General features: G+C 43.4%; 1 pseudogene; it reads right to left on the reverse strand.

Annotated features, from left to right (window-relative positions):
• Positions 1-10,461, reverse strand: part of LOC115113406 (peripheral plasma membrane protein CASK-like) — a 242,380-nt pseudogene that overhangs the window by 67,546 nt on the left and 164,373 nt on the right.

Below are 10,461 nucleotides of genomic sequence, written 5' to 3' on the forward strand. Positions count from 1 at the left end.
GATTGTTAGAGGAAGAGAGACTGTATGATTGTTAGAGGAAGAGAGACTGTATGATTGTTAGAGGAGGAGAGACTGTATGATTGTTAGAGGAGAGACTGTATGATTGTTAGAGGAGACTGTATGATTGTTAGAGGAGGAGAGACTGTATGATTGTTAGAGGAAGAGAGACTGTATGATTGTTAGAGGAGACTGTATGATTGTTAGAGGAGGAGAGACTGTATGATTGTTAGAGGAAGAGAGACTGTATGATTGTTAGAGGAGAGACTGTATGATTGTTAGAGGAAGAGAGACTGTATGATTGTTAGAGGAGAGACTGTATGATTGTTAGAGGAGAGACTGTATGATTGTTAGAGGAAGAGAGACTGTATGATTGTTAGAGGAAGAGAGACTGTATGATTGTTAGAGGAGAGACTGTATGATTGTTAGAGGAGGAGAGACTGTATGATTGTTAGAGGAGAGACTGTATGATTGTTAGAGGAGGAGAGACTGTATGATTGTTAGAGGAAGAGAGACTGTATGATTGTTAGAGGAGGAGAGACTGTATGATTGTTAGAGGAGGAGAGACTGTATGATTGTTAGAGGAGACTGTATGATTGTTAGAGGAGGAGAGACTGTATGATTGTTAGAGGAGGAGAGACTGTATGATTGTTAGAGGAAGAGAGACTGTATGATTGTTAGAGGAAGAGAGACTGTATGATTGTTAGAGGAGGAGAGACTGTATGATTGTTAGAGGAAGAGAGACTGTATGATTGTTAGAGGAGGAGAGACTGTATGATTGTTAGAGGAGGAGAGACTGTATGATTGTTAGAGGAGAGAGACTGTATGATTGTTAGAGGAGGAGAGACTGTATGATTGTTAGAGGAGGAGAGACTGTATGATTGTTAGAGGAGGAGAGACTGTATGATTGTTAGAGGAAGAGAGACTGTATGATTGTTAGAGGAGGAGAGACTGTATGATTGTTAGAGGAGGAGAGACTGTATGATTGTTAGAGGAGGAGAGACTGTACTACTGTTTTCACCACCTCTCTTTCTGTAAGAACAACATGGCAATATGGGTATAAATCAACTTCAACTCAATGATGTTTGCAAAATCTTTCTCCCACCAATACCGTAATGGAATTGAGCCGTTAATGTAGTCAGCTAGGACCTACAGACAGACGGGAGTTAGCGTATTGGAATGGAGCTGTTAATGTAGTCAGCTAGGACCTACAGACAGACGGGAGTTAGCGTATTGGAATCGAGCCGTAAGTGTGTGAGAGCCAGAGGCATACAGAGACATGAGCAGACAGAGACAAAGGCAGACAGAGACAAAGGCAGACAGAGGCAGATAGAGGCAAACAGAGACAGAGGCAGACAGAGGCAAGAGCACACAGAGCCAGAGGCAGATAGAAACAGGGGCACACAGAGACAGACAGAAACAGGGGGACACAGAGCTAGAGGCAGACAGAGACAGAGGCAGACAGAGACAGACAGAAATCTAATGACAGATAGAGTCACGTTTAATGACAGATAGCATCTAATGACAGATAGAGAAGCATCTCATGACAGATAGAGGCATCTAATGACAGATAGAGGCATCTAATGACAGATAGAGAGGCATCTCATGACAGATAGAGTGGCATCTAATGACAGATAGAGGCATCTAATGACAGATAGAGAGGCATCTAATGACAGATAGAGAGGCATCTAATGACAGATAGAGAGGCATCTCATGACAGATAGAGGCATCTAATGACAGATAGAGGCATCTAATGACAGATAGAGAGGCATCTAATGACAGATAGAGAGGCATCTCATGACAGATAGAGGCATCTAATGACAGATAGAGAGGCATCTAATGAAAGATAGAGAGGCATCTAATGACAGATAGAGAGGCATCTAATGACAGATAGAGTGGCATCTCATGACAGATAGAGTGGCATCTAATGACAGATAGAGGCATCTAATGACAGATAGAGAGGCATCTCATGACAGATAGAGAGGCATCTAATGACAGATAGAGAGGCATCTAATGAAAGATAGAGAGGCATCTAATGACAGATAGAGAGGCATCTAATGACAGATAGAGTGGCATCTCATGACAGATAGAGGCATCTCATGACAGATAGAGAGGCATCTCATGACAGATAGAGAGGCATCTAATGACAGATAGAGAGGCATCTCATGACAGATAGTCACGTCTAATGATAGAAACAACACTATTTATTTATTTTTTCACTTTCATAAGGGAAACTTTCTTTCTGACTTCGATTTTTGTGACCTGACTAGTATTTCTTGTCTTAGTATGTGTGTGAGTATTTTCAACGGCCTAGGAACAGTGGGTTAACTGCCTGTTCAGGGGAAGAATGATAGATGTACCTTGTCAGCTCGGGGATTTGAACTTGCAAACTTTCCGTTACGAATCCAACACTCTAACCACTAGGCTGCCCTGCCGTCCTCTCATGTAGAATGCGTATACTGTATGTGTGTGTGTTGTGTAGGTGTTTGCAGTCCTCTCAAGTAGCATCTGTATACTGTATGTATGTGTATGTATGTGTGTGTGTGTGTGTGTGTGTGTGTGTGTGTGTGTGTGTGTGTGTGTGTGTGTGTGTGTGTGTGTGTGTGTGTGTGTGTGTGTGTGTGTGTATCTACTCACATCTAGTAGTGTGTGTAGATGCTCATCTTGAAAGACACTGTGTAGGAAGTCTATATCTTTCTCACTGCAGTCTGTCAACGCATGGATCTCTTCCAGGCTGTCCAGCACCTGAGACACAGCCCCTGTACAGACACACACACACACACACACACACACACACACACACACACACACACACACACACAGACACACACACACACACACACACACACACACACACACACACACACACACACACACACACACACACACACACACACACACACACATCAGTTATGTAGGCAACACAACAGTAGCACAAAAGAGAATACATTGAATATGATAAAGCTAAAGGGACAAATAATAACAATAAAACAACAAATCACAAAGCACACATACTGTAGGCAGGATCTCAGAGTTGACTGCTGGAGAACTATCTCAGAGTTGACTGCTGGAGAACCATCTCGGAGTTGACTGCTAGAGAACTATTTCAGAGTTGACTGCTGGAGAACCATCTCAGAGTTGACTGCTGGGGAACTATCTCAGAGTTGACTGCTGGAGAACTATCTCAGAGTTGACTGCTGGAGAACAATCTCAGAGTTGACTGCTGGAGAACTATCTCAGAGATGAGTGCTGGAGAACTATCTCAGAGTTGACTGCTAGAGAACTATCTCAGAGATGAGTGCTGGAGAACTATCTCAGAGTTGACTGCTAGAGAACTATCTCAGAGTTGACTGCTGGAGAACTATCTCAGAGTTGACTGCAAGAGAACTATCTCAGAGTTGACTGCTGGAGAACTATCTCAGAGTAGACTGCTGGAGAACTATCTCAGAGTTGACTGCTGGAGAACAATCTCAGAGATGAGTGCTGGAGAACTATCTCAGAGTTGACTGCTAGAGAACTATCTCATAGATGAGAGCTGGAGAACTATCTCAGAGTTGACTGCTAGAGAACTATCTCAGAGTTGACTGCTGGAGAAATATCTCAGAGTTGACTGCAAGATAACTATCTCAGAGTTGACTGCTGGAGAACTATCTCAGAGTTGACTGCTGGAGAACCATCTCAGAGTTGACTGCTGGAGAACTACCTCAGAGTTGACTGCTAGAGAACCATCGCAGAGTTGACTGCTAGAGAACTATCTCAGAGTTGACTGCTGGAGAACTATCTCAGAGTTGACTGCTGGAGAACCATCTCAGAGTTGACTGCTGGAGAACTATCTCAGAGTTGACTGCTGGAGAACCATCTCAGAGTTGACTGATAGAGAACTATCTCAGAGTTGACTGCTGGAGAACCATCTCAGAGTTGACTGCTGGGGAACTATCTCAGAGTTGACTGCTGGAGAACTATCTCAGAGTTGACTGCTGGAGAACAATCTCAGAGTTGACTGCTGGAGAACTATCTCAGAGATGAGTGCTGGAGAACTATCTCAGAGTTGACTGCTAGAGAACTATCTCAGAGATGAGTGCTGGAGAACTATCTCAGAGTTGACTGCTAGAGAACTATCTCAGAGTTGACTGCTGGAGAACTATCTCAGAGTTGACTGCTGGAGAACAATCTCAGAGTTGACTGCTGGAGAACTATCTCAGAGATGAGTGCTGGAGAACTATCTCAGAGTTGACTGCTAGAGAACTATCTCAGAGATTATTGCTGGAGAACTATCTCAGAGTTGACTGCTAGAGAACTATCTCAGAGTTGACTGCTGGAGAAATATCTCAGAGTTGACTGCAAGATAACTATCTCAGAGTTGACTGCTGGAGAACTATCTCAGAGTTGACTGCTGGAGAACCATCTCAGAGTTGACTGCTGGAGAACTACCTCAGAGTTGACTGCTAGAGAACCATCGCAGAGTTGACTGCTAGAGAACTATCTCAGAGTTGACTGCTGGAGAACTATCTCAGAGTTGACTGCTGGAGAACCATCTCAGAGTTGACTGCTGGAGAACTATCTCAGAGTTGACTGCTGGAGAACTATCTCAGAGTTGATTGCTAGAGAACTATCTCAGATATGACTGCTGGAGAACTATCTCAGAGTTGACTGCTGGAGAACTATCTCAGAGTTGACTGCAGGAGAACTATCTCAGAGTTGACTGCTGGAGAACTATCTCAGAGTTGACTGCTGGAGAACTATCTCAGAGTTGACTGCTAGATAACTATCTAAGAGTTGACTGATGGAGAACTATCTCGGAGCTGACTGCTAGAGAACTATCTCAGAGATGACTGCTAGAGGTCCAACTCAGAGTTGACTACTGGAGAACTATCTCAGAGTTGACTGCTAGAGAACTATCTCAGAGTTGACTGCTGGAGAACTATCTCAGAGTTGACTGCTAGAGAACTATCTCAGAGATGACTGCTAGAGGTCCATCTCAGAGTTAACTGCTAATAACTATCTCAGAGTTGACTGCTGGAGAACTATCTCAGAGTTGACTGCTAGAGAACTATCTCAGAGTTGACTGCTAGAGAACTATCTAAGAGTTGACTGCTGGAGAACTATCTCGGAGCTGACTGCTAGAGAACTATCTCAGAGATGACTGCTAGATCAGAGTTGACTGGAGAACTATCTAGTCCATCTCAGAGTTGACTGCTGGAGAACTATCTCAGAGTTGACTGCTAGAGAACTATCTCAGAGTTGACTGCTGGAGAACTATCTCAGAGTTGACTGCTGGAGAACTATCTCAGAGTTGACTGCTAGAGAACTATCTCAGAGATGACTGCTAGAGGTCCATCTCAGAGTTAACTGCTAAGATATATCTCAGAGTTGACTGCTAGAGAACTATCTCAGAGTTGACTGCTAGAGAACTATCTAAGAGTTGACTGCTGGAGAACTATCTCGGAGCTGACTGCTAGAGAACTATCTCAGAGATGACTGCTAGATGTCCATCTCAGAGTTGACTGCTGGAGAACTATCTCAGAGTTGACTGCTAGAGAACTATCTCAGAGTTGACTGCTGGAGAACTATCTCAGAGTTGACTGCTGGAGAACTATCTCAGAGTTGACTGCTAGAGAACTATCTCAGAGTTGACTACTAGAGAACTATCTAAGAGTTGACTGCAGGAGTTGACTATCTCAGAGATGACTGGAGCTGACTGCTAGAGAACTATCTCAGAGATGACTGCTAGATGTCCATCTCAGAGTTGACTGCTGGAGAACTATCTCAGAGTTGACTGCTAGAGAACTCTCTCAGAGATGACTGCTGGAGAACTATCTCAGAGTTGACTGCTGGAGAACTATCTCAGAGTTGACTGCTGGAGAACTATCTCAGAGTTGACTGCTGGAGAACCATCTCAGAGTTGACTGCTAGAGGTCCATCTCAGAGTTAACTGCTAAGATATATCTCAGAGTTGACTGCTAGAGAACTATCTCAGAGTTGACTGCTAGAGAACTATCTAAGAGTTGACTGCTGGAGAACTATCTCGGAGCTGACTGCTAGAGAACTATCTCAGAGATGACTGCTAGATGTCCATCTCAGAGTTGACTGCTGGAGAACTATCTCAGAGTTGACTGCTAGAGAACTATCTCAGAGTTGACTGCTGGAGAACTATCTCAGAGTTGACTGCTGGAGAACTATCTCAGAGTTGACTGCTAGAGAACTATCTCAGAGTTGACTGCTAGAGAACTATCTCAGAGCTGACTGCTAGAGAACTATCTCAGAGTTGACTGCTGGAGAACTATCTCAGAGCTGACTGCTGGAGAGAACTATCTCAGAGTTGACTGCTGGAGAACTATCTCAGAGTTGACTGCTAGAGAACTCTCTCAGAGATGACTGCTGGAGAACTATCTCAGAGTTTACTGCTGGAGAACTATCTCAGAGTTGACTGCTGGAGAACTATCTCAGAGTTGACTGCTGGAGAACCATCTCAGAGTTGACTGCTAGAGGTCCATCTCAGAGTTAACTGCTAAGATATATCTCAGAGTTGACTGCTAGAGAACTATCTCAGAGTTGACTGCTAGAGAACTATCTAAGAGTTGACTGCTGGAGAACTATCTCGGAGCTGACTGCTAGAGAACTATCTCAGAGATGACTGCTAGATGTCCATCTCAGAGTTGACTGCTGGAGAACTATCTCAGAGTTGACTGCTAGAGAACTATCTCAGAGTTGACTGCTGGAGAACTATCTCAGAGTTGACTGCTGGAGAACTATCTCAGAGTTGACTGCTAGAGAACTATCTCAGAGTTGACTGCTAGAGAACTATCTCAGAGCTGACTGCTAGAGAACTATCTCAGAGCTGACTGCTAGAGAACTATCTCAGAGTTGACTGCTGGAGAACTATCTCAGAGTTGACTGCTAGAGAACTCTCTCAGAGATGACTGCTGGAGAACTATCTCAGAGTTGACTGCTGGAGAACTATCTCAGAGTTGACTGCTAGAGAACTATCTCAGAGTTGACTGCTGGAGAACTATCTCAGAGTTGACTGCTGGAGAACTATCTCAGAGTTGACTGCTAGAGAACTATCTCAGAGTTGACTACTAGAGAACTATCTAAGAGTTGACTGCAGGAGAACTATCTCGGAGCTGACTGCTAGAGAACTATCTCAGAGATGACTGCTAGATGTCCATCTCAGAGTTGACTGCTGGAGAACTATCTCAGAGTTGACTGCTAGAGAACTCTCTCAGAGATGACTGCTGGAGAACTATCTCAGAGTTGACTGCTGGAGAACTATCTCAGAGTTGACTGCTGGAGAACTATCTCAGAGTTGACTGCTGGAGAACCATCTCAGAGTTGACTGCTAGAGGTCCATCTCAGAGTTAACTGCTAAGATATATCTCAGAGTTGACTGCTAGAGAACTATCTCAGAGTTGACTGCTAGAGAACTATCTAAGAGTTGACTGCTGGAGAACTATCTCGGAGCTGACTGCTAGAGAACTATCTCAGAGATGACTGCTAGATGTCCATCTCAGAGTTGACTGCTGGAGAACTATCTCAGAGTTGACTGCTAGAGAACTATCTCAGAGTTGACTGCTGGAGAACTATCTCAGAGTTGACTGCTGGAGAACTATCTCAGAGTTGACTGCTAGAGAACTATCTCAGAGTTGACTGCTAGAGAACTATCTCAGAGCTGACTGCTAGAGAACTATCTCAGAGTTGACTGCTGGAGAACTATCTCAGAGCTGACTGCTAGAGAACTATCTCAGAGTTGACTGCTGGAGAACTATCTCAGAGTTGACTGCTAGAGAACTCTCTCAGAGATGACTGCTGGAGAACTATCTCAGAGTTTACTGCTGGAGAACTATCTCAGAGTTGACTGCTGGAGAACTATCTCAGAGTTGACTGCTGGAGAACCATCTCAGAGTTGACTGCTAGAGGTCCATCTCAGAGTTAACTGCTAAGATATATCTCAGAGTTGACTGCTAGAGAACTATCTCAGAGTTGACTGCTAGAGAACTATCTAAGAGTTGACTGCTGGAGAACTATCTCGGAGCTGACTGCTAGAGAACTATCTCAGAGATGACTGCTAGATGTCCATCTCAGAGTTGACTGCTGGAGAACTATCTCAGAGTTGACTGCTAGAGAACTATCTCAGAGTTGACTGCTGGAGAACTATCTCAGAGTTGACTGCTGGAGAACTATCTCAGAGTTGACTGCTAGAGAACTATCTCAGAGTTGACTGCTAGAGAACTATCTCAGAGCTGACTGCTAGAGAACTATCTCAGAGCTGACTGCTAGAGAACTATCTCAGAGTTGACTGCTGGAGAACTATCTCAGAGTTGACTGCTAGAGAACTCTCTCAGAGATGACTGCTGGAGAACTATCTCAGAGTTGACTGCTGGAGAACTATCTCAGAGTTGACTGCTGGAGAACTATCTCAGAGTTGACTGCTGGAGAACCATCTCAGAGTTGACTGCTGGAGAACCATCTCAGAGTTGACTGCTGGAGAACCATCTCAGAGTTGACTGCTGGAGAACTATCTCAGAGTTGACTGCTGGAGAACTATCTCAGAGTTGACTGCTGGAGAACTATCTCAGAGTTGACTGCTGGAGAACTATCTCAGAGTTGACTGCTAGAGAACTATCTCAGAGTTGACTGCTCGAGAACTATCTCAGAGTTGACTGCTAGAGAACTATCTCAGAGATGACTGCTAGAGGTCCATCTCAGAGTTAACTGCTAGAGAACTATCTCAGAGTTGACTGCTAGAGGTCCAACTCAGAGTTGACTACTGGAGAACTATCTCAGAGTTGACTGCTAGAGAACTATCTCAGAGTTGACTGCTAGAGAACTATCTCAGAGTTGACTGCTGGAGAACTATCTCAGAGCTGACTGCTGGAGAACTATCTCAGAGTTGACTGCTGGAGAACTATCTCAGAGTTGACTGCAAGAGAACTATCTCAGAGATGACTGCTGGAGAACTATCTCAGAGATGACTGCTGGAGAACTATCTCAGAGTTGATTGCTGGAGAACTATCTCAGAGTTGACTGCTGGAGAACTATCTCAGAGTTGACTGCTGGAGAACTATCTCAGAGTTGACTGCTGGAGAACCATCTCAGAGTTGACTGCTGGAGAACCATCTCAGAGTTGACTGCTGGAGAACTATCTCAGAGTTAACTGCTGGAGAACTATCTCAGAGTTGACTGCTAGAGAACTATCTCAGAGTTGACTGCTAGAGAAGTATCTCAGAGTTGACTGCTAGAAACCTATCTAAGAGTTGACTGCTAGAGAACTATCTAAGAGTTGACTGCTAGAGAACTATCTAAGAGTTGACTACTAGAGAACTATCTAAGAGTTAACTGCTAGAGAACTATCTCAGAGTTGACTGCTAGATAACTATCTCAGAGTTGACTGCTAGAGAACTATCTAAGAGTTGACTGCTAGAGAACTATCTAAGAGTTGACTGCTAGAGAACTATCTAAGAGTTGACTACTAGAGAACTATCTCGGAGTTGACTGCTAGAGAACTATCTCAGAGATGACTGCTAGAGAAGTATCTAAGAGTTGACTGCTAGAGAACTATCTCAGAGTTTACTGCTAGGGAACTAGGGACAACACAGACAGTTAGAGAACAGACACACAGAGCAGTATATACCTAGAGGAGGGATACCTACGTTCTGCTACTAGTAGTCCTATCACCATGGCAGCATTAACACAAACAACATAATCACATTACAGATTACATGTAATTCTCATATAGGGACTACATTACACTACATGGACATAAAAATGGTAAATAAGAACTGGAATTGTGGCTGAAACATTTACTGAAACATTCTCTGAAAACATTCCCTGACAACATTCCCTGAAAACATTCCCTGAACACATTCCCTGAAACATTCTCTGACAACATTCCCTGAAAACATTCTCTGAAAACATTCCCTGAAACATTCTCTGAAAACATTCCCTGAAACATTCTCTGAAAACATTATCTGAAACATTATCTGAAACATTCACTGAAACATTCTCTGAAAACATTCCCTGAAACATTCACTGAAACATTCACTGAAAACATTCCCTGAAACATTCACTGAAACATTCTCTGAAAACATTTACTGAAAACATTCCCTGAAACATTCACTGAAACATTATCTGAAAACATTCCCTGAAACATTATCTGAAACATTCACTGAAACATTCTCTGAAAACATTTACTGAAAACATTCCCTGAAACATTCACTGAAACATTATCTGAAAACATTCCCTGAAACATGCACTGAAACATTCACTGAAACATTCTCTGAAAATATTCACTGAAAACATTCCCTGAAACATTCCCTGAAAACATTCCCTGACTAAACAGTGCAGACCACCCAAACATTTCTGAGATGCTGAATTGACTTGTTAGTCCAACAAAAATAACAGCAGTACTGTGTCAGAGGTTAGAGACTCCACTCCTGCTGTAACACACCTTATTTAAATGATCAA

This window comes from Oncorhynchus nerka, linkage group LG3 (assembly GCF_034236695.1).
Source record: "Oncorhynchus nerka isolate Pitt River linkage group LG3, Oner_Uvic_2.0, whole genome shotgun sequence".
NCBI classification, from domain to species: Eukaryota; Metazoa; Chordata; class Actinopteri; order Salmoniformes; family Salmonidae; genus Oncorhynchus; species Oncorhynchus nerka.